The sequence below is a fragment of the Carassius gibelio genome, chromosome B7 (assembly GCF_023724105.1).
Source record: "Carassius gibelio isolate Cgi1373 ecotype wild population from Czech Republic chromosome B7, carGib1.2-hapl.c, whole genome shotgun sequence".
Lineage (NCBI taxonomy): Eukaryota > Metazoa > Chordata > Actinopteri > Cypriniformes > Cyprinidae > Carassius > Carassius gibelio.
The window spans coordinates 245,596-266,066 of record NC_068402.1 but is presented as its reverse complement, the minus strand read 5'-3'; the positions used below and the strand labels follow the sequence as shown (position 1 = coordinate 266,066).

Below are 20,471 nucleotides of genomic sequence, written 5' to 3'. Positions count from 1 at the left end.
TTCAGGGCTTTATAAGTAATAAGCAATATTTTAAAATCTATACGATGTTTGATAGGGAGCCAGTGCAGTGTGGACAGGACCGGGCTAATATGGTCATACTTCCTGGTTCTAGTAAGAACTCTTGCTGCTGCATTTTGGACTAGCTGTAGTTTGTTTACCAAGCGTGCAGAACAACCACCCAATAAAGCATTACAATAGTCTAACCTTGAAGTCATAAATGCATGGATTAACATTTCTGCATTTGACATTGAGAGCATAGGCCGTAATTTAGATATATTTTTGAGATGGAAAAATGCAGTTTTACAAATGCTAGAAACGTGGCTTTCTAAGGAAAGATTGCGATCAAGTAGCACACCTAGGTTCCTAACTGATGACAAAGAATTGACAGAGCAACCATCAAGTCTTAGACAGTGTTGTAGGTTATTACAAGTAGAGTTTTTAGGCCCTATGATTAACACCTCTGTTTTTTCTGAATTTAGCAGTAAGAAATTACTCGTCATCCAATTTTTTATATCGACTATGCATTCCATTAGTTTTTCAAATTGGTGTGTTTCACGGGGCTGCGAGGAAATATAGAGCTGCGTATCATCAGCATAACAGTGAAAGCTAACACCATGTTTCCTGATGATATCTCCCAAGGGTAACATATAAAGCGTGAAGAGTAGCGGCCCTAGAACTGAGCCTTGAGGTACTCCATACTGCACTTGTGATCGATATGATACATCTTCATTCACTGCTACGAACTGATGGCGGTCATATAAGTACGATTTAAACCATGCTAATGCACTTCCACTGATGCCAACAAAGTGTTCAAGTCTATGCAAAAGAATGTTGTGGTCAATTGTGTCAAACGCAGCACTAAGATCCAATAAAACTAATAGAGAGATACACCCACGATCAGATGATAAGAGCAGATCATTTGTAACTCTAAGGAGAGCAGTTTCAGTACTATGATACGGTCTAAATCCTGACTGGAAATCCTCACATATACCATTTTTCTCTAAGAAGGAATATAATTGTGAGGATACCACCTTTTCTAGTATCTTGGACAGAAAAGGGAGATTCGAGATTGGTCTATAATTAACTAGTTCTCTGGGGTCAAGTTGTGGCTTTTTTATGAGAGGCTTAATAACAGCCAGTTTGAAGGTTTTGGGGACATATCCTAATGACAATGAGGAATTAATAATAGTCAGAAGAGGACCTATGACTTCTGGAAGCACCTCTTTTAAGAGCTTAGATGGTATAGGGTCTAACATACATGTTGTAAGTTTAGATGATTTAACAAGTTTATACAATTCTTCCTCTCCTATAGTAGAGAATGAGTGGAACTGTTCCTCAGGGGGTCTATAGTGCACTGTCTGATGCGAAACTGTAGCTGACGGCTGAATGGTTGCAATTTTATCTCTAATAGTATCGATTTTAGAAGTAAAGTAGTTCATAAAGTCATTACTGCTGTGGTGTTGGGAAATGTCAACACTTGTTGAGGCTTTATTTTTCGTTAATTTAGCCACTGTATTGAATAAATACCTGGGGTTATGTTTGTTTTCTTCTAAAAGAGAAGAAAAGTAATCAGATCTAGCAGTTTTTAATGCTTTTCTGTAGGATATGCTACTTTCCCGCCAAGCAATACGAAATACCTCTAGTTTTGTTTTCCTCCAGCTGCGCTCCATTTTTCGGGCTGCTCTCTTTAGGGTGCGAGTATGCTCATTATACCATGGTGTCAAACTGTTTTCCTTAACCTTTCTTAAGCGTAAAGGAGCAACTGTATTTAAAGTGCTAGAAAAGAGAGAGTCCATAGTTTCTGTTACATCATCAAGTTGTTCTGAGGTTTTGGATATGCTAAGGAATTCGGATACATCAGGAAGATAACTTAAAAAGCAGTCTTTTGTGGTAGAAGTGATGGTTCTTCGATACTTGTAACAAGAAGTAGAATTTACAATTTTGGCTATATGAAGTTTACACAGAACTAAATAATGATCTGAGATATCATCACTTGGCTGAATAATTTCAACACTATCAACATCAATTCCATGTGACAGTATTAAATCTAGAGTATGATTTCGACAATGAGTAGGTCCTGAAACGTGTTGTCTAACACCAATAGAGTTCAGAATGTCTATAAATGCTGATCCCAATACATCTTTTTCATTATCGACATGGATATTAAAATCACCAACTATTAAGACTTTATCTGCAGCCAGAACTAACTCGGATGTAAAATCACCAAACTCTTTAATAAAGTCTGTATGGTGCCCTGGTGGCCTGTATACAGTAGCCAGTACAAACATAACAGGGGATTTATCATTAACATTGGTTTCTCTGGATAATGTTATATGAAGCACCATTACTTCAAACGAGTTATACTTGAAGCCTGCCCTCTGAGAAATCCTGAAAACGTTATTATAAATTGAAGCAACTCCTCCCCCTTTGCCTTTTAGACGCGGCTCGTGTTTATAACAATAATCTTGGGGGGTGGACTCATTTAAAATAATGTAATCATCAGGTTTTAGCCAGGTTTCTGTCAAGCAGAGCACATCTATATTATGATCAGTTATCATATTATTTACAAAAAGTGTTTTCGTAGAAATGGATCTGATATTCAATAAGCCAATCTTTATCATTTGTTTATCCATATTGCATTTGTTTTTTATTTGTTAAACCTCAATTAAATTGTTAACCTTAACTTGGTTTGGACGTTTTTTGTATTTTCTAGTTCGTGGAACAGACACAGTCTCTATAGTGTGATATCTAGGTGAAAGAGTCTCTATGTGCTGAGAATTAACTGACCTCTGTGACGGGAGGCAGCTAGCAGACGGTCGGTTTAGCCAGTCTGTCTGCTTCCTGACCTGGGCCCCAGTTAGTCAAGTATAAACACTAAGACTATTTGCCATATTTCTAGACAGAAGAGTGGCGCCACCCCAGGAGGGATGAAGACCATCTCTTTTAAACAGGTCAGGTCTGCCCCAAAAGCTCGTCCAATTGTCTATATAACCTATGTTATTCTGTCATGTGATGGTCATGTGGATTAATATGTTTAGTAAAATAAAACAAAGGGGTGCTAAAAACACAAATAAGTGTGTGAAAGTAAAAAAATAAATAAATGGGTCTGTGAAGATAGTAACACAAAAAAGTGTACACTAAAAAAAAATAAAAAAAAAATATTAAAAATTCAAAAATAAACAAATTGGCCTCGGGCCTTCGAGGTGGCCACTTCCTGGGCAGAGAAAAATTATGGGGGCAAAGTGAACGCAGACACTGTACACTTACACACTCTAATAAGTTTAATTTTTTTGTTTTAGTGTACACTTTTTTGTGTTACTATCTTCACAGACCCATTTTTTTTTTACTTTCACACACTTATTTGTGTTTTTAGCACCCCTTTGTTTTATTTTACAACACATATTAATCCACATGACCATCACAATAATCCACAAGTAATCCACATGACTCCAGTCCATCAATTAACGTCATGTGAAGCAAAAAGCTGTGTGTTTGTAATAAAAGAATCCATCATTAACTTTGAACTATTTGTTTTTGCCTAAAATATGAGATTTTAAACTGTGATAAGAGCTTCTGCTTGTTCTACAGTGTCTGCGTTCACTTTGCCCCCATAATTTTTCTCTGCCCAGGAAGAGGCCACCTCGAAGGCCCGAGGCCAATTTGTTTATTATTGAATTTAAAAATATAAAAAAAATTAAAAATAAAATAAATGTTTTCTTCTCTGAGCTCAATTTAATTTTTTAGTAGGTGGAGCTACTGTAGCATTTGGGGGTCTGGAGGCTGCCACTTGCGCATATGTGTGAGGGCCCGCTGGTCCCTGATTTCCTGGGCTTTGTGGATGTGGCACTGTTTCCTCCTCAAACAATTCAGCTGTGATAAGAGCTTCTGCTTGTTCTACAGTGTCTGCGTTCACTTTTCCCCCATAATTTTTCTCTGCCCAGGAAGAGGCCACCTCGAAGGCCCGAGGCCAATTTGTTTATTTTTGAATTTTTAATTTTTTTTATATTTTTAAATTCAAAAATAAACAAATTGGCCTCGGGCCTTCGAGGTGGCCTCTTCCTGGGCAGAGAAAAATTATGGGGGCAAAGTGAACGCAGACACTGTAGAACAAGCAGAAGCTCTTATCACAGTTTAAAATCTCATAATTTAGGCAAAAACAAATAGTTTAAAGTTAATGATGGATTCTTTTATGGACTGGAGTCATGTGGATTACTTGTGGATTATTGTGATGGTCATGTGGATTAATATGTGTTGTAAAATAAAACAAAGGGGTGCTAAAAACACAAATAAGTGTGTGAAAGTGAAAAAGAAATAAATGGGTCTGTGAAGATAGTAACACAAAAAAAGTGTACACTAAAACAAAAAAATAAACTTATAAGAGTGTAAGGGAAGAAGAAAGAGTGCTTAAATTAAAAAAATGCACTTTTAAGTGCTTGATATATTCAAAGAAAAGGCTCTGAAAAATTTAAATGGAATTTGTATATAGTTGGTTTAAATGTGATACACAAAAATGTACAAGTCATGCCTGAAGAAGACACAGAAGTTTGTCGAAAGGTCGCAATAAAAGGCTTGTGTACTTGTATATAGTTTAAAATCTTGACAGCTTTCTGTGTCTTCTTCAGGCATGACTTGTGTAAAATAAATGTTTTCTTCTCTGAGCTCAATTTAATTTTTTAGTAGGGGGAGCTACTGTAGCAGTTGGGGGTCTGGAGGCTGCCACTTGCGCATATGTGTGAGGGCCCGCTGGTCCCTGATTTCCTGGGCTTTGTGGATGTGGCACTGTTTCCTCCTCAAACAATTCAGCTGTGATAAGAGCTTCTGCTTGTTCTACAGTGTCTGCGTTCACTTTGCCCCCATAATTTTTCTCTGCCCAGGAAGAGGCCACCTCGAAGGCCCGAGGCCAATTTGTTTATTTTTGAATATATCAAGCACTTAAAAGTGCATATTTTGAATTTAAGCACTCTTTCATCTTCCCTTACACTCTTATAAGTTTAATTTTTTTGTTTTAGTGCACACTTTTTTGTGTTACTATCTTAACAGACCCATTTATTTCTTTTTCACTTACATACATGGTGTTTAGAAAGAAGATTAAAAAATTAAATTGAGCTCAGAGAAGAAAACATTTATTTTACACAGGTAATGCCTGAAGAAGACACAGAAAGTTGTCGAGATTTTAAACTATATAGAAGTACACTAGCTACATTGCCACTAGAAATATGCTATTCTCACTCAGAAACGCTGTTCTGAGCTAGATATGCTTTAAAACAGCTAGTTTCATCATATGCATGCTCCTGGGAGCATTTTAGGCAGAATTGGTCACTTTTGCATGAAAAGTTACATTGCCACTAGAAATATGCTATTCTCTCTCAGAAACGCTGTTCTGTGCTAGATATGCTTTAAAACAGCTAGTTTCATCATATGCTTGTCCTGGGAGCATTTTAGGCAGAATTGGTCACTTTTGCATGAAAAGTTACATTGCCACTAGAAATATGCTATTCTCACTCAGAAACGCTGTTCTGAGCTAGATATGCTTTAAAACAGCTAGTTTCATCATATGCATGCTCCTGGGAGCATTTTAGGCAGAATTGGTCACTTTTGCATGAAAAGTTACATTGCCACTAGAAATATGCTATTCTCACTCAGAAACGCTGTTCTGAGCTAGATATGCTTTAAAACAGCTAATTTCATCATTTGCATGCTCCTGGGAGCATTTTAGGCAGAATTGGTCACTTTTGCATGAAAAGTTACATTGCCACTAGAAATATGCTATTCTCACTCAGAAACGCTGTTCTGAGCTAGATATGCTTTAAAACAGCTAGTTTCATCATATGCATGCTCCTGGGAGCATTTTAGGCAGAATTGGTCACTTTTGCATGAAAAGTTACATTGCCACGAGAAATATGCTATTCTCACTCAGAAACGCTGTTCTGAGCTAGATATGCTTTAAAACAGCTAGTTTCATCATATGCATGCTCCTGGGAGCATTTTAGGCAGAATTGGTCACTTTTGCATGAAAAGTTACATTGCCACTAGAAATATGCTATTCTCACTCAGAAACGCTGTTCTGAGCTAGATATGCTTTAAAACAGCTAGTTTCATCATTTGCATGCTACTGGGAGCATTTTAGGCAGAATTGGTCACTTTTGCATGAAAAGTTACATTGCCACTAGAAATATGCTATTCTCACTCAGAAACGCTGTTCTGAGCTAGATATGCTTTAAAACAGCTAGTTTCATCATATGCATGCTCCTGGGAGCATTTTAGGCAGAATTGGTCACTTTTGCATGAAAAGTTACATTGCCACTAGAAATATGCTATTCTCTCTCAGAAACGCTGTTCTGTGCTAGGTATGCTTTAAAACAGCTAGTTTCATCATATGCATGCTCCTGGGAGCATTTTAGGCAGAATTGGTCACTTTTGCATGAAAAGTTACATTGCCACTAGAAATATGCTATTCTCACTCAGAAACGCTGTTCTGAGCTAGGTATGCTTTAAAACAGCTAGTTTCATCATATGCATGCTCCTGGGAGCATTTTAGGCAGAATTGGTCACTTTTGCATGAAAAGTTACATTGCCACTAGAAATATGCTATTCTCACTCAGAAACGCTGTTCTGTGCTAGGTATGCTTTAAAACAGCTAGTTTCATCATATGCATGCTCCTGGGAGCATTTTAGGCAGAATTGGTCACTTTTGCATGAAAAGTTACATTGCCACTAGAAATATGCTATTCTCACTCAGAAACGCTGTTCTGTGCTAGATATGCTTTAAAACAGCTAGTTTCATCATATGCATGCTCCTGGGAGCATTTTAGGCAGAATTGGTCACTTTTGCATGAAAAGTTACATTGCCACTAGAAATATGCTATTCTCACTCAGAAACGCTGTTCTGAGCTAGATATGCTTTAAAACAGCTAGTTTCAACATATGCATGCTCCTGGGAGCATTTTAGGCAGAATTGGTCACTTTTGCATGAAAAGTTACATTGCCACTAGAAATATGCTATTCTCACTCAGAAACGCTGTTCTGAGCTAGATATGCTTTAAAACAGCTAGTTTCAACATATGCATGCTCCTGGGAGCATTTTAGGCAGAATTGGTCACTTTTGCATGAAAAGTTACATTGCCACTAGAAATATGCTATTCTCTCTCAGAAACGCTGTTCTGTGCTAGATATGCTTTAAAACAGCTAGTTTCATCATATTCATGCTCCTGGGAGCATTTTAGGCAGAATTGGTCACTTTTGCATGAAAAGTTACATTGCCACTAGAAATATGCTATTCTCACTCAGAAACGCTGTTCTGTGCTAGATATGCTTTAAAACAGCTAGTTTCATCATATGCATGCTCCTGGGAGCATTTTAGGCAGAATTGGTCACTTTTGCATGAAAAGTTACATTGCCACTAGAAATATGCTATTCTCACTCAGAAACGCTGTTCTGAGCTAGATATGCTTTAAAACAGCTAGTTTCATCATATGCATGCTCCTGGGAGCATTTTAGGCAGAATTGGTCACTTTTGCATGAAAAGTTACATTGCCACTAGAAATATGCTATTCTCACTCAGAAACGCTGTTCTGAGCTAGATATGCTTTAAAACAGCTAGTTTCATCATATGCATGCTCCTGGGAGCATTTTAGGCAGAATTGGTCACTTTTGCATGAAAAGTTACATTGCCACTAGAAATATGCTATTCTCTCTCAGAAACGCTGTTCTGTGCTAGATATGCTTTAAAACAGCTAGTTTCATCATATGCTTGTCCTGGGAGCATTTTAGGCAGAATTGGTCACTTTTGCATGAAAAGTTACATTGCCACTAGAAATATGCTATTCTCACTCAGAAACGCTGTTCTGAGCTAGATATGCTTTAAAACAGCTAGTTTCATCATATGCATGCTCCTGGGAGCATTTTAGGCAGAATTGGTCACTTTTGCATGAAAAGTTACATTGCCACTAGAAATATGCTATTCTCACTCAGAAACGCTGTTCTGAGCTAGATATGCTTTAAAACAGCTAGTTTCATCATATGCATGCTCCTGGGAGCATTTTAGGCAGAATTGGTCACTTTTGCATGAAAAGTTACATTGCCACTAGAAATATGCTATTCTCACTCAGAAACGCTGTTCTGAGCTAGATATGCTTTAAAACAGCTAGTTTCATCATATGCATGCTCCTGGGAGCATTTTAGGCAGAATTGGTCACTTTTGCATGAAAAGTTACATTGCCACTAGAAATATGCTATTCTCACTCAGAAACGCTGTTCTGAGCTAGATATGCTTTAAAACAGCTAGTTTCATCATATGCATGCTCCTGGGAGCATTTTAGGCAGAATTGGTCACTTTTGCATGAAAAGTTACATTGCCACTAGAAATATGCTATTCTCACTCAGAAACGCTGTTCTGAGCTAGATATGCTTTAAAACAGCTAGTTTCATCATATGCATGCTCCTGGGAGCATTTTAGGCAGAATTGGTCACTTTTGCATGAAAAGTTACATTGCCACTAGAAATATGCTATTCTCACTCAGAAACGCTGTTCTGAGCTAGATATGCTTTAAAACAGCTAGTTTCATCATATGCATGCTCCTGGGAGCATTTTAGGCAGAATTGGTCACTTTTGCATGAAAAGTTACATTGCCACTAGAAATATGCTATTTTCACTCAGAAACGCTGTTCTGAGCTAGATATGCTTTAAAACAGCTAGTTTCATCATATGCATGCTCCTGGGAGCATTTTAGGCAGAATTGGTCACTTTTGCATGAAAAGTTACATTGCCACTAGAAATATGCTATTCTCACTCAGAAACGCTGTTCTGAGCTAGATATGCTTTAAAACAGCTAGTTTCATCATATGCATGCTCCTGGGAGCATTTTAGGCAGAATTGGTCACTTTTGCATGAAAAGTTACATTGCCACTAGAAATATGCTATTCTCACTCAGAAACGCTGTTCTGAGCTAGATATGCTTTAAACAGCTAGTTTCATCATATGCATGCTCCTGGGAGCATTTTAGTCAGAATTGGTCACTTTTGCATGAAAAGTTACATTGCCACTAGAAATATGCTATTCTCACTCAGAAACGCTGTTCTGAGCTAGATATGCTTTAAAACAGCTAGTTTCAACATATGCATGCTCCTGGGAGCATTTTAGGCAGAATTGGTCACTTTTGCATGAAAAGTTACATTGCCACTAGAAATATGCTATTCTCACTCAGAAACGCTGTTCTGAGCTAGATATGATTTAAAACAGCTAATTTCATCATTTGCATGCTCCTGGGAGCATTTTAGGCAGAATTGGTCACTTTTGCATGAAAAGTTACATTGCCACTAGAAATATGCTATTCTATGCATGCTCCTGGGAGCATTTTAGGCAGAATTGGTCACTTTTGCATGAAAAGTTACATTGCCACTAGAAATATGCTATTCTCACTCAGAAACGCTGTTCTGAGCTAGATATGCTTTAAAACAGCTAGTTTCATCATATGCATGCTCCTGGGAGCATTTTAGGCAGAATTGGTCACTTTTGCATGAAAAGTTACATTGCCACTAGAAATATGCTATTCTCACTCAGAAACGCTGTTCTGTGCTAGATATGCTTTAAAACAGCTAGTTTCATCATATGCATGCTCCTGGGAGCATTTTAGGCATAATTGGTCACTTTTGCATGAAAAGTTACATTGCCACTAGAAATCAGCCTGGGCTGTTGTACTGGGTCATCAGTCTGTGATGGCACTCAAAGACCTGATGTTGTGGCGTAAGGTCTCCGTTGTTTCTCTGCTTCTTCTCAGTCTGGCTTCTGGTTGCTTTCTGCCAGAGTTTTGCATTTCATAATGTTCTTTTCACCCTCAGGAAAAGTCTCAAGTGAAAGATTCACCTTTTCCTGTTTTAATTCTTTCTCCATGCTGAAAAGTGTTCTTCTCTTTCAGGAGGGGAGGGGAACATCCATCAGCCCCTCCCTCTTCTTCTCTCTGCAGCTGTGTTTGCTGCTTTGCCATTCCTCGACAGACTCAATTTCATTGCTTTCCTTTGTCAAGGCACTGTTCCAGAAATCATCTGAAAATTTAACACTCAGAGACTGCATTAATCAAATGCACCTATGTAACTTCTGACCAGATTGTTTCTGAGCAGTCAGCTCTTTTTCTAATTTTCACTTTTCAACTTCTTCTTTCAGTGGTCCCTTAATAAAAACTAAATCATCTGGTTGAAAACAGCAGTTCTCTTATTCTTTGTTAGTTAAGCAAGTTCTTCATTGCAGGAAAATAGCAAGCATTTTTCCTCTTTGCAAAATGCAGAAATCAGCTACCTTTATTATCTAAATATACTGCAATAAAATAAAATAAACCTTCCTTTTATAGCAGTCAGACATGAATATGGTAAAATAGAGACTTCAATCATAATTTTTCTTCTATATTTGCACACATGATTCAGAATAATCCGGTATTTGTGAATTAATGTTTCCTAACCAACATAAAATAATTCCTATTATTGTAAATAAAATAATTACATTTAATTCTTTAAGCAACTAGTTCCCTTCCTATTGTAAAATGCCTATAGCTTTTGAATCAAAATGTCTATTGACTTGGTCACCCAATCTTGCTTTCATTCCACATTGCACAAGTTATTTCTTTTATTTTTGACATTTACACAAGCCCAATCTCTGAAACTCTGTAATGGATTAACTTTCATATTGTGTCCCAGGGATAACAAGATACAAATTTTAGATGTATTCACATATTAGATTTAAAGTTTTAAGCACGTGCATCTTTTAAATTAATCTATTCAGACAAGTTATTAAATAATAAATACATATCTTATTAATTAATTTATTATTATATCTATATTCCACCATATCTGCCATTTCTATATTAGTCCATTTCTTGGAACATTTGTATTTATTTTTCTCTAAAACAACCTTCATACAGTTGACTTTATTGTTTTAGGGCTCCTGCATTCCTTTCTCAACACCAGCCACCCCCGTCTCTGTAACCTAATCACTCCCAAGTGATGGTCCAGGAGGGGAGAGCACCTCTTGCTCCCCCCATGTAATACAACTTTACTGTGGAAACGTCCTCCTTTGTTCTCACTCCCACTACACTGGGCTCAGAAAATTTTCTCCCCTTTGCCCCAGACATCCTAAATGCAAAAATCTATTATAGATCTTGGTTCAAACTTTATTGATGCTATTTTCCTAACCTCATTCACACTTTCTGCACTCTTTATTGAGCCAGAGTGCTTATTCTTGCATACTTTTTCCCTTTATCTAAGGGATAATCAGTCATTAATTGTCCTTTTATTATCAAGGCTCATCATACATTCATCCCTCTCAAGTGGATACTAGTTGCGTCCAACTCCACCCAGCCACCCTGAAGTGACGGTCCAAGAATGGTGCACAACTTTTACCCACCCAACACAGAATTTATTTGTTCACACATTCATTCGTCCGGACACAAATACATCCACACAACAAAACACAGCTCACCTAGAGCTCCTTAAGGGCCCACCTATTTCTGTCCTTCGAGAATTTCACTTATACATTCTCAAAGCGGTATCCGTGGGACTTTTCCTCACGATTCCTTAATCTGCTTATCCGTTTATCACTGTCCTACCTAGGCCCAGCTATCCGATAAACACAGACACACAGCATGCCATGTCTTTCTGCCTACACCATATTTGTCTTAAATCGAGGTTGCCTTCCAAGGCCTTCCTATTAATAACCCAAATATGTGCATGCAGTTATTTCTTCTGGAGTAAAACCCCTTTTTCAATTTAGATATCATATTATTTTTCTAAATTTGGAAGAGCAGATTTTAAGTGTCCTTACCACTCAGAACTGACCAGTCAACAACACACACTAATTATATAAGCAAAAAATGCTTACCTTATTCTATGGTGGCCACCACTGTGTGTGTGTTGCTCATCACTCAGCTCAAAAGCAGTCGTCCACTCTGCTCCTTTCCAGTCCCATCTGGGGTGCCAAATCTGTGGTGTATTTTGCCGGTTCTCCAAAGAATCGAACTCAGTCAGGGATTTTTCTCTCAGAAGAAAAGACTTTATTTTAAGCAAAACAAAGTCGAGAGCTCGTTGCAAGGAGTTCTCCCGAAATGCTAGGTTGCATCTCATTATATACCCTATACAGGGCGTTTCCAAATAGTCAAACTTTTCCTTATGCTTGCAATTTTGATCCCTCCCTAGGGAGGAGGGCCCCTACTTGTTTTTGTATAACGAAAGGCCGTTTCTGGCTGTTGACTTATGTAATTGTATATGTTCTCTAATTGACTGTAATCAAGAAGTGGGTGGATCACAGGTGTGCAATCACTAATAAAAAGGCCGCTGCTCTCTTGTTTGAGTGTGCAGGCTAAACGCCAGATAATGTCTGAGTTGTGAGTCTTGTAATCCTTCGTCATGAACCGGTAACCTAGCTCTAATTGAGATGGCAGCGCCAACAGGTTATGGGCCCAGTAAAGAGTTTGGGAACCGATGGAATCGTTTATGTTTCGACGGAGAGGAAAAGAATTACGAACTGTGGGAAACCAAGTTCCTGGCACATTTGCGTCTTCTGGGTTTGAAATCCATCATATTGAGTGAAGCACCGGCCGTGAATGATGAGGGTGCGGAGGAGAGAGACGACAGTAAAAATGAAGAGGTATATGCAGTTCTGATCCAATTATTAGATGACAAGAGTATGTCGCTTGTGATGAGAGAGGCTGCGGATGATGGCAGAAAGGCATTACAGATTTTGAGAGATCACTACGCTGGTAAGGGGAAGCCACGTGTGATAAGTTTGTATACGGAGTTGACATCTCTTCAGAAAGGTGTAAACGAAACCGTTACAGATTACATTATTCGTTCAGAGACTGCAATTACAGCATTGCGGAATGCGGGAGAGACTTTGAGCGATGATTTATTGACTGCCATGATTCTAAAGGGTTTGCCCGATACTTTCAAACCATTCTCTATTTTTATTACGCAGAGTGATGAAAAACTAACATTTGCTGACTTTAAAGCGAAACTGAGGAGCTATGAAAGCACCGAGAAGTTCGGCATTGCTAGTTCGGGAGAAGATAGCATAATGAAAATTAAAGGAAGGGATAATTGGTGTATGAGACTCACCTGTTACAATTGCGCCCGGAAGGGTCACAAAGCCGCGGAGTGCACGGTGGTTGATGGGGAGCGCGGGGAACGGAGACAATGGTGTAGTTTCTGTAAAAGCACCTCACATATAGACGTGCATTGTCGTCGAAGAAAGCGGGATAAAGTGAAGCAAACGGTGGACGAAGAGGAGGATCACACATTTGCGTTTATGGTGGAGCAGGTGAATAAAGTCCCGGACATTGAGAAGTTCGTTGATTTCGATTTAAGTTTCAAGCCACAGAGCCACATTCTGGAGCTGGCTGATGGAAAATGGGCCAGTGGAATCGCGATGAAGAAGGGTACCGCTAAATTGCGTTTGAGAAATAGCAATGGTCGCATTGTGGACATGATGTTGACTGAGGCACTTTATGTGCCATCATTTTCTCAAGACATCTTTTCTGTCAAAGCGGCAATTTCACACGGAGCAACAGTAATCTTCAAAGAGGGACAGAACCGACTCATTCACAAAAATGGTACAATTTTTGATATTCATATGTATGACAGATTGTTTTATTTGAGTACTGTTGTTAATGAGATTGATGAGTGTAACGCGTGCTATGATATTCAGACATGGCATGAAATACTGGGTCATTGTAATTATGATGATGTGTTAAAGTTGGAGAATGTTACAGAAGGGATGAAAATTAGAGGTAAAATTGACAGATCCAATTTGAAAGATGAAGTGTGTGTAAAAGGCAAATTTGCTCAGAACAGAAATAGAGATCCAGATGAGAAGGCAAAAGATGTGTTTGCACTTGTTCATGCAGATCTGGCTGGTCCTATAGAACCAGCAGGAAAAGATGGTTTCAGATTTGCCTTAGCATTCACAGATGACTATTCAGGAGCTGTCTTTACCTATTTTTTGAAGAACAAAAGTGACACTGCCGTAGCCACCGAGAAATTCATTGCTGATATTACACCGTATGGTAAGATTACATGTATAAGATCAGATAATGGAACAGAATTTACATCTTCCGTATTTCAGTCATTGCTCCGCAAGAATGCCATTAGACATGAAACCTCAGCTCCTTATTCACCCCATCAAAATGGGACAGCTGAAAGAGCTTGGAGGACTTTGTTTGAAATGGCAAGATGTATGCTCATTGAGAGTAAATTACCAAAGGAGTTGTGGACATATGCGGTACAAACCGCTGCTATAATTAGAAACCGATGTTATAATAGACGTCTGGGACAAACTCCATACTACCTGATAACTGGAAAGAAGCCTGATCTATCCAAAATGAGAGCGTTTGGGTTAGAGTGCTATGCATACAAGTATAACAAGAAAAAGTTGGATGTGCGATGTGACAAGGGTATATTTGTTGGTTATGACAAAAATAGCCCTGCTTATCTTGTTTTCTATCCAGACACAGGGAGAGTACTTAAGAGTAGACTGGTGAAGTTTGTCACAAAAAGTACAAATGAAAGGGATACTCAGACAGTGGAGGATGTGGATGAAAATTTGCAATACCGGAAGGAGGTTGAAACCTTATTACCAAAACTAGACAGGGCTAAAGTAGTTCCACAAGAAATGAAAGTTGAAGGTGAAGTCAGTGCAAAGGGTGAAAAAGAGAGTGATCCAGGTACTAGATATCCAAAAAGAGAAAGAAGACCCCCTCAGTACTTTGCAGATTATGATTATGAAGTTAAAGATGATGCAGATCAGCCATTGACTATTGACTATTGCTATCGTGTTGCATGTGGTGCTCCCCGGACACTGAAGGAAGCCTTGGGCTCTTTAAAATCAGAGCAGTGGGTTGAAGCTATGGAGGATGAGATGAATTCTCTGAAAGAGAATAACACTTTCACATTAACAACCCTACCAGAAGGTAAACAGGCAGTAGGGGGGAGATGGGTTTATGCTATAAAGGAAAATCCTGATGGGAGAGTATATAAAGCCAGGTATGTGGCAAAGGGTTATAGTCAAGTGGCAGGTATTGATTATAATGAGACATTTTCACCTACTGCCGATATGACTTCAGTGCGTGTTTTAATGCAGCTTGCAGCACAATATGATTTGAATTTACATCAGATGGATGTTAAAACTGCATATCTGCATGCTCCTATAGATTGTGAAATTTATATGAAGCAACCTGAAGGATTTGAAGTTGAGTCAAAAACAGGAGAAGAATTGGTATGTAAGCTCAATAAATCACTGTATGGTCTGAAACAATCAGGACGAAATTGGAACAAGATGTTGCATGATTTCTTAACTGAAAATGACTTTGTTCAAAATTCAGCAGATTATTGTGTTTACAGTAAACAAACTGATAAAGAAAGAGTCATACTGATTATTTGGGTTGATGATCTTCTCATTGCAGCGAGTAATGATCAAATACTCAGAGATGTGAAGAAAATGTTGGGAATTAAATTCAGAATTAAAGATCTAGGAAAATTTCAACATTTCTTAGGCATTGACTTTACGCAAGAACATGGTAAAGTAAAAATGAATCAGGAAAGATACATTTTAAAAATTTTGGAGAGATTTGATATGACTCACTGCAAACCAAGATCAACCCCATGTGAAATGAAAGTAAAATTTGACAATGATGGTGAACCTGTCGACCTAAAGAGGTATCGAGAAGTGATTGGCAGTTTAATCTATATGATGACAAGTACTCGTTCTGATTTGAGCTTCATCGTTAGTAAATTGTCACAATATCTAAGGGCACCAAAAGAACAACATTGGGTGGCTGCTAAACATGTGTTGAGGTATTTGAAAGGTACAGCAGACTTGGAATTATGTTATAATAGAAGTGATGTAAATCTTGAACTTGTGGCTTATAGCGACGCAGACTGGGCAGCAGACTTGAATGACAGGCATAGTATTACTGGATACTGTTTCAGTTTGTCTAAGAATGGGCCTGTTATTTCTTGGAAGTCTAAGAAACAACAAACTGTTGCTTTATCCACATGTGAAGCCGAATATATGGCTTTATCAGCTACTGCGCAAGAAAGCTTGTATCTGACCAATCTAATCAATGGAATGGACAATGTACTTGAATATTCACCAGTGACTATTTTTGAGGACAATCAGGGTGCTATTGCACTTACAAAGAATCCGGTGTGTCGACAAAGGAGTAAGCATATTGACATCAGGTATCATTTTGTTCGATCTGTACTGAATGATGGCAAAATAATTCTTCATTATTGTCCTACAGTTGATATGGTGGCAGACATTTTAACAAAATCTGTGTCTAAAGCTAAAATGGATAAATTTCTGTGTTTTTTATTTGGAGTATGAAGATTTATCTAAATGCATGTATGTGATGCACTGTGTTTATATTCTGTCAATTTAAGAACAAGTGGGGGTGTTGACTTATGTAATTGTATATGTTCTCTAATTGACTGTAATCAAGAAGTGGGTGGATCACAGGTGTGCAATCACTAATAAAAAGGCCGCTGCTCTCTTGTTTGAGTGTGCAGGCTAAACGCCAGATAATGTCTGAGTTGTGAGTCTTGTAATCCTTCGTCATGAACCGGTAACCTAGCTCTAATTGAGATGGCAGCGCCAACACTGGCCATATGTTTTTCCTCAGTTTTGTACATTCCAGGGTGTAGGCAACTTTCTCTCCATTACCTATAGGATTATAATGGAAAAACAACTAGCAACAAAAATGGCTTGATTCACGTTGATTATTCTTGATTGATTAAAATCTTACTAATAAAAATCTTCCACAACTTTCACCCAAACAGAAAAATTAAACAAGTTTTAATGGGTAAATCTTCTATAAATATATTTGATTCTTCATTTTCTTTTCTGATATTCTCCAGTTCTTGTTAAAACACACTAGACATGCTTATTCTGTGCATTTTGGGCACATTTTTGTGTGAAATCATATTTATCTTGTCCATCATAAATTGTGCTTTCACTTTGAGCGTGAGCAGCGCAGAAAAAATAGACTCGGCGCCGAAACCCTTGCTTCACTGCTGTTTACGCGACGCTCCTGCTTGACGCTTAAGCGCTGCTCCTGCTGCTCGTGTGAATGCACTCATTAGTTAACATGCACGATGGAAAAAATATGGGCTGCTCGCGCTTGTGGTGTAAAACGTGTTTTATTATTTTGAGTTGCAATTTGAATTTCTTTATGTTTTGACAAAAGATTCTATCACCATCTTTTCACTCTGATTTCATTCCAAACCCATATGCTTTTTACTTCCAAAAAGAGCCTCCAAGCTGCAGATTTAAATTCACATATTCTAGCATCACACAGTAGGGTTTTTTCTCATTATTTTAAAATTTCTTTGTAAATGAAAATGTGTGGCAAACTATGGTTTAACATTTTATTCTACCCCAATTCCATGACTTGTTATTTTGAACAGTGTGGGTAAACAAACTGTAATAAACCTTTTTTCATTTGAGATAACTGCTTTGTTATTAATATACAGCATATACTACACTTAGCCCAAAATATTACAGTGCAAAATTAACATCAAAATGAGATTATTTTTTCAGTTTGTCAAAAATCACGTAAACTTTATAATTTCCTGAGATGTTGGCCAGCAACAAAATTTTTTAATGTCAAATGGAAAACTTATCATTCAATTTTTGGAACTCATACTTGAGAGCTCAATGTCACTGTAGCTTCAATCATATGACAGAAAGAAGCATTAATCTGAATAACTAACTAAATTAATTAAATAGAGCAAGCTCTTGTAAACTTGATAATCTTTTTGTAATATCCTTTTGTGTTCCATTGATGATAAAAATGAACAATATGAGGTTGAATAATAGATATTTAATTTCTGGGTAAACACTTCATTCTACACACCTCAGATTCCTCATCTGAACTGTTAGTCCTCTCATGGTCAAAAGAATTATTGCTTTCCTGTAAAACACAACACAGAAGTCAATAAGTCAATAACACGCAGAAAACGTGAGACGAAAATAAAAGTGAAGTGTGCAATGTCTGTACCACAAGTATGACATAATATGTAATTGCAAAAGCAAAAGTTTTATCAGTCAGTCTTTCTAAAATATTCTAAAATAGTTTCTAAAATCAGATAGAAATACCAATTGCCGCTGCAGAGATTAGCTTGAATCCTAATCAAACATTATAATAAACTAAAGAGTAATATATAACTATTTTAGCTTACCTCTGGTTCAGCTTCTGGATATTCATTCACATCTTCAATCTCTGCTGAATCTGTGTATTGCTACACATCACATTACAAATTTATTCACATTAGTTATTATTTGGCTGAGATTTTAGGACCTTTTATTTTAGACAAAAATACTCTGTGACACTTAAATCCAATAACATTTAATACTGACCTCATGTTCAGTTTCTGGAAGTACCTCAAAATTTTCTGAATTGGCTGGTTCCTAAAAGATATTGTATTACAGAAGTATTTATCTATCATGCCATTGCTTGTAAAAATGATTCAAAGACCACATACTTGACTCTTTAAAATGTACATTATAACTAACGATTAACAGGTGTTTCTGTTTATTTGCCTTAAAAGTAAATTTTACTAAAATCAAAATTACTTTTTTTAGTTTAGTAACTTCTTACATAAATTAAATCACACAAACCTGAGATTCCATTTCAGAACATATGTCGCCATGTATTGATTGGACATCTTTTGCCTAAATGTTTTAAGATATAAACTGATAAGCAGGCACGTGCACAGGTAGGGCTCAACCTGTGCAGAGCATATGCCCTTTTTGGCCTTACACTCCGAAGTGCCCTTTTTTTTTGGTGGTGTTTTTTTTTTTTTTTTTTTTTTTTTTTTTTTATCAATGCTACTGGTCACCCTTTACGTCTGTCTGTCTGTTTTACAAATATTTAGCAAATGAAAGTTCTTAAAACGAGCTTGTGTAAATCTTATTCGATCCTCAGGCTGTCAGTAAGCTGATAACTCCACCCCCTCTATATTCATTAAATCAACTGAAGTTCCACAGCAGCCGCACAGTAGACAACAGCTGAGCTGAACAAAGTTTTGCTAAGGGTAAATACATATCTTGTTGTTTTAATAAGTACTACTAAACACTATATCTATAAAGGCTCATATTTTATTTATTTGATGTCTGACTGACTCACTGACTGAGACATGTGGGACGTCGCCTGAGAGAGACATAATTCCACCTAGCAGCACCATCATCTCTCTTTCGTTTCACTATTTTTGAAAACTGTGAATGAAAGAGCTTCTTTGCTGCTATTGGTCAATGCCACCAATGAGATGGAACTCACCGTGAATGACGGGAAAAAAATTAAAAATGCTAGTCTTTCTGTCATGATGTTGTGAAGCATAGCAGACACGGAATCAGTTATCTTCCACTATGACACTCTACACAAGCTGAAACGATCGCCCATTGTCGTTTACAAATCCCCACGACAAGAAAACATTTGCCATCTAGTCATAGCCAACACTTAAATAGCCTGTGCATACAGTTGCATTTCATCTTTTATAAAATGCTATTTTGGCCAAATGCATTTTACCACAGGAAAAACTGAGCGCTCCGTCTATATAGCTACAAAAACTAGTTTGTAACCTGTAACGTTAGATGAAAATGTAATGTGATGCCGGCAGGGGCAGGGGCAGGCGCCGTCGCCGTTTTAATGACGGACAAAAAAAAAAAAAAAAAAAAAAAATCACATTTGCTGGCCAAAAACAATATATTGATAAGCAATACAACAACATATAATTTGTTTTTACCATCGGAAAATCATAACAGGTGCGCCCCCACGCTGTTTCGTACTGGAACTTACACAAAGCGACGCGTGATCCTCGTCACCTACATAACTATATTTCTAAGAAATTTCTTCTATCATTTATAATTGCTGATACACTTAATTTATTAACATTTAGGCTAATCACGTGATGGTATACTCTCCGCTCGTCCTCACATGTATAAAATGTTGTAAAACATGGTTTTACTACAGTAATGTAGTAAGTTAGTAACAAAAAAAAAAATTACAGATCACTGTGAAATCGTTATATTTTATCATGCAGAATGTAATTCATGATTCATTCCAAGGGTTCATTTATTTGATCCAAAATACAGCAAAATCAGTAATATTGTGTAATATTTTTACAATTTTAAATAACTGTTTTCTATTTGAATATATTTTAAAATGTGATTTTATTTTTGTGATCAAAGCTGAATTTTCAGCATCTTTACTCCAGTTCAGTACTCTTCAGTGTCACGTGATCCTTCAGAAATGCTTTTCACTGCAACTGTAGTTTTCAAACTTTTTATTTATTTTTTTATTGCTGGCTTATTTTAGGGAAAGTGTAGTAAATAAGAGACCTTCAAGAGACCAACATCCCTGGTCAACCACAGTGTCAAATTTTGCCAGGTACATGGCTCACAGAAGGTTGATGTTGTAATTAGGGTTAAAGAAGCC

The 20,471-nt window shown here is 37.4% G+C and overlaps 1 protein-coding gene and 1 long non-coding RNA gene across 2 annotated transcripts in view; one reads left to right on the top strand and one right to left on the bottom strand.

The window, feature by feature from the left end:
* Window positions 1–20,471, top strand: part of LOC127962245 (uncharacterized) — a 211,841-nt gene that overhangs the window by 182,831 nt on the left and 8,539 nt on the right. The window lies entirely within an intron of this gene.
* On the bottom strand, window positions 17,473–18,711 carry LOC127962301 (uncharacterized). Its single transcript, XR_008154557.1, has 4 exons — window positions 18,656–18,711; window positions 18,395–18,445; window positions 18,217–18,276; window positions 17,473–17,948 (listed from the first exon to the last, which is right to left on the bottom strand). It is a non-coding gene; the product is annotated as an uncharacterized LOC127962301 (long non-coding RNA).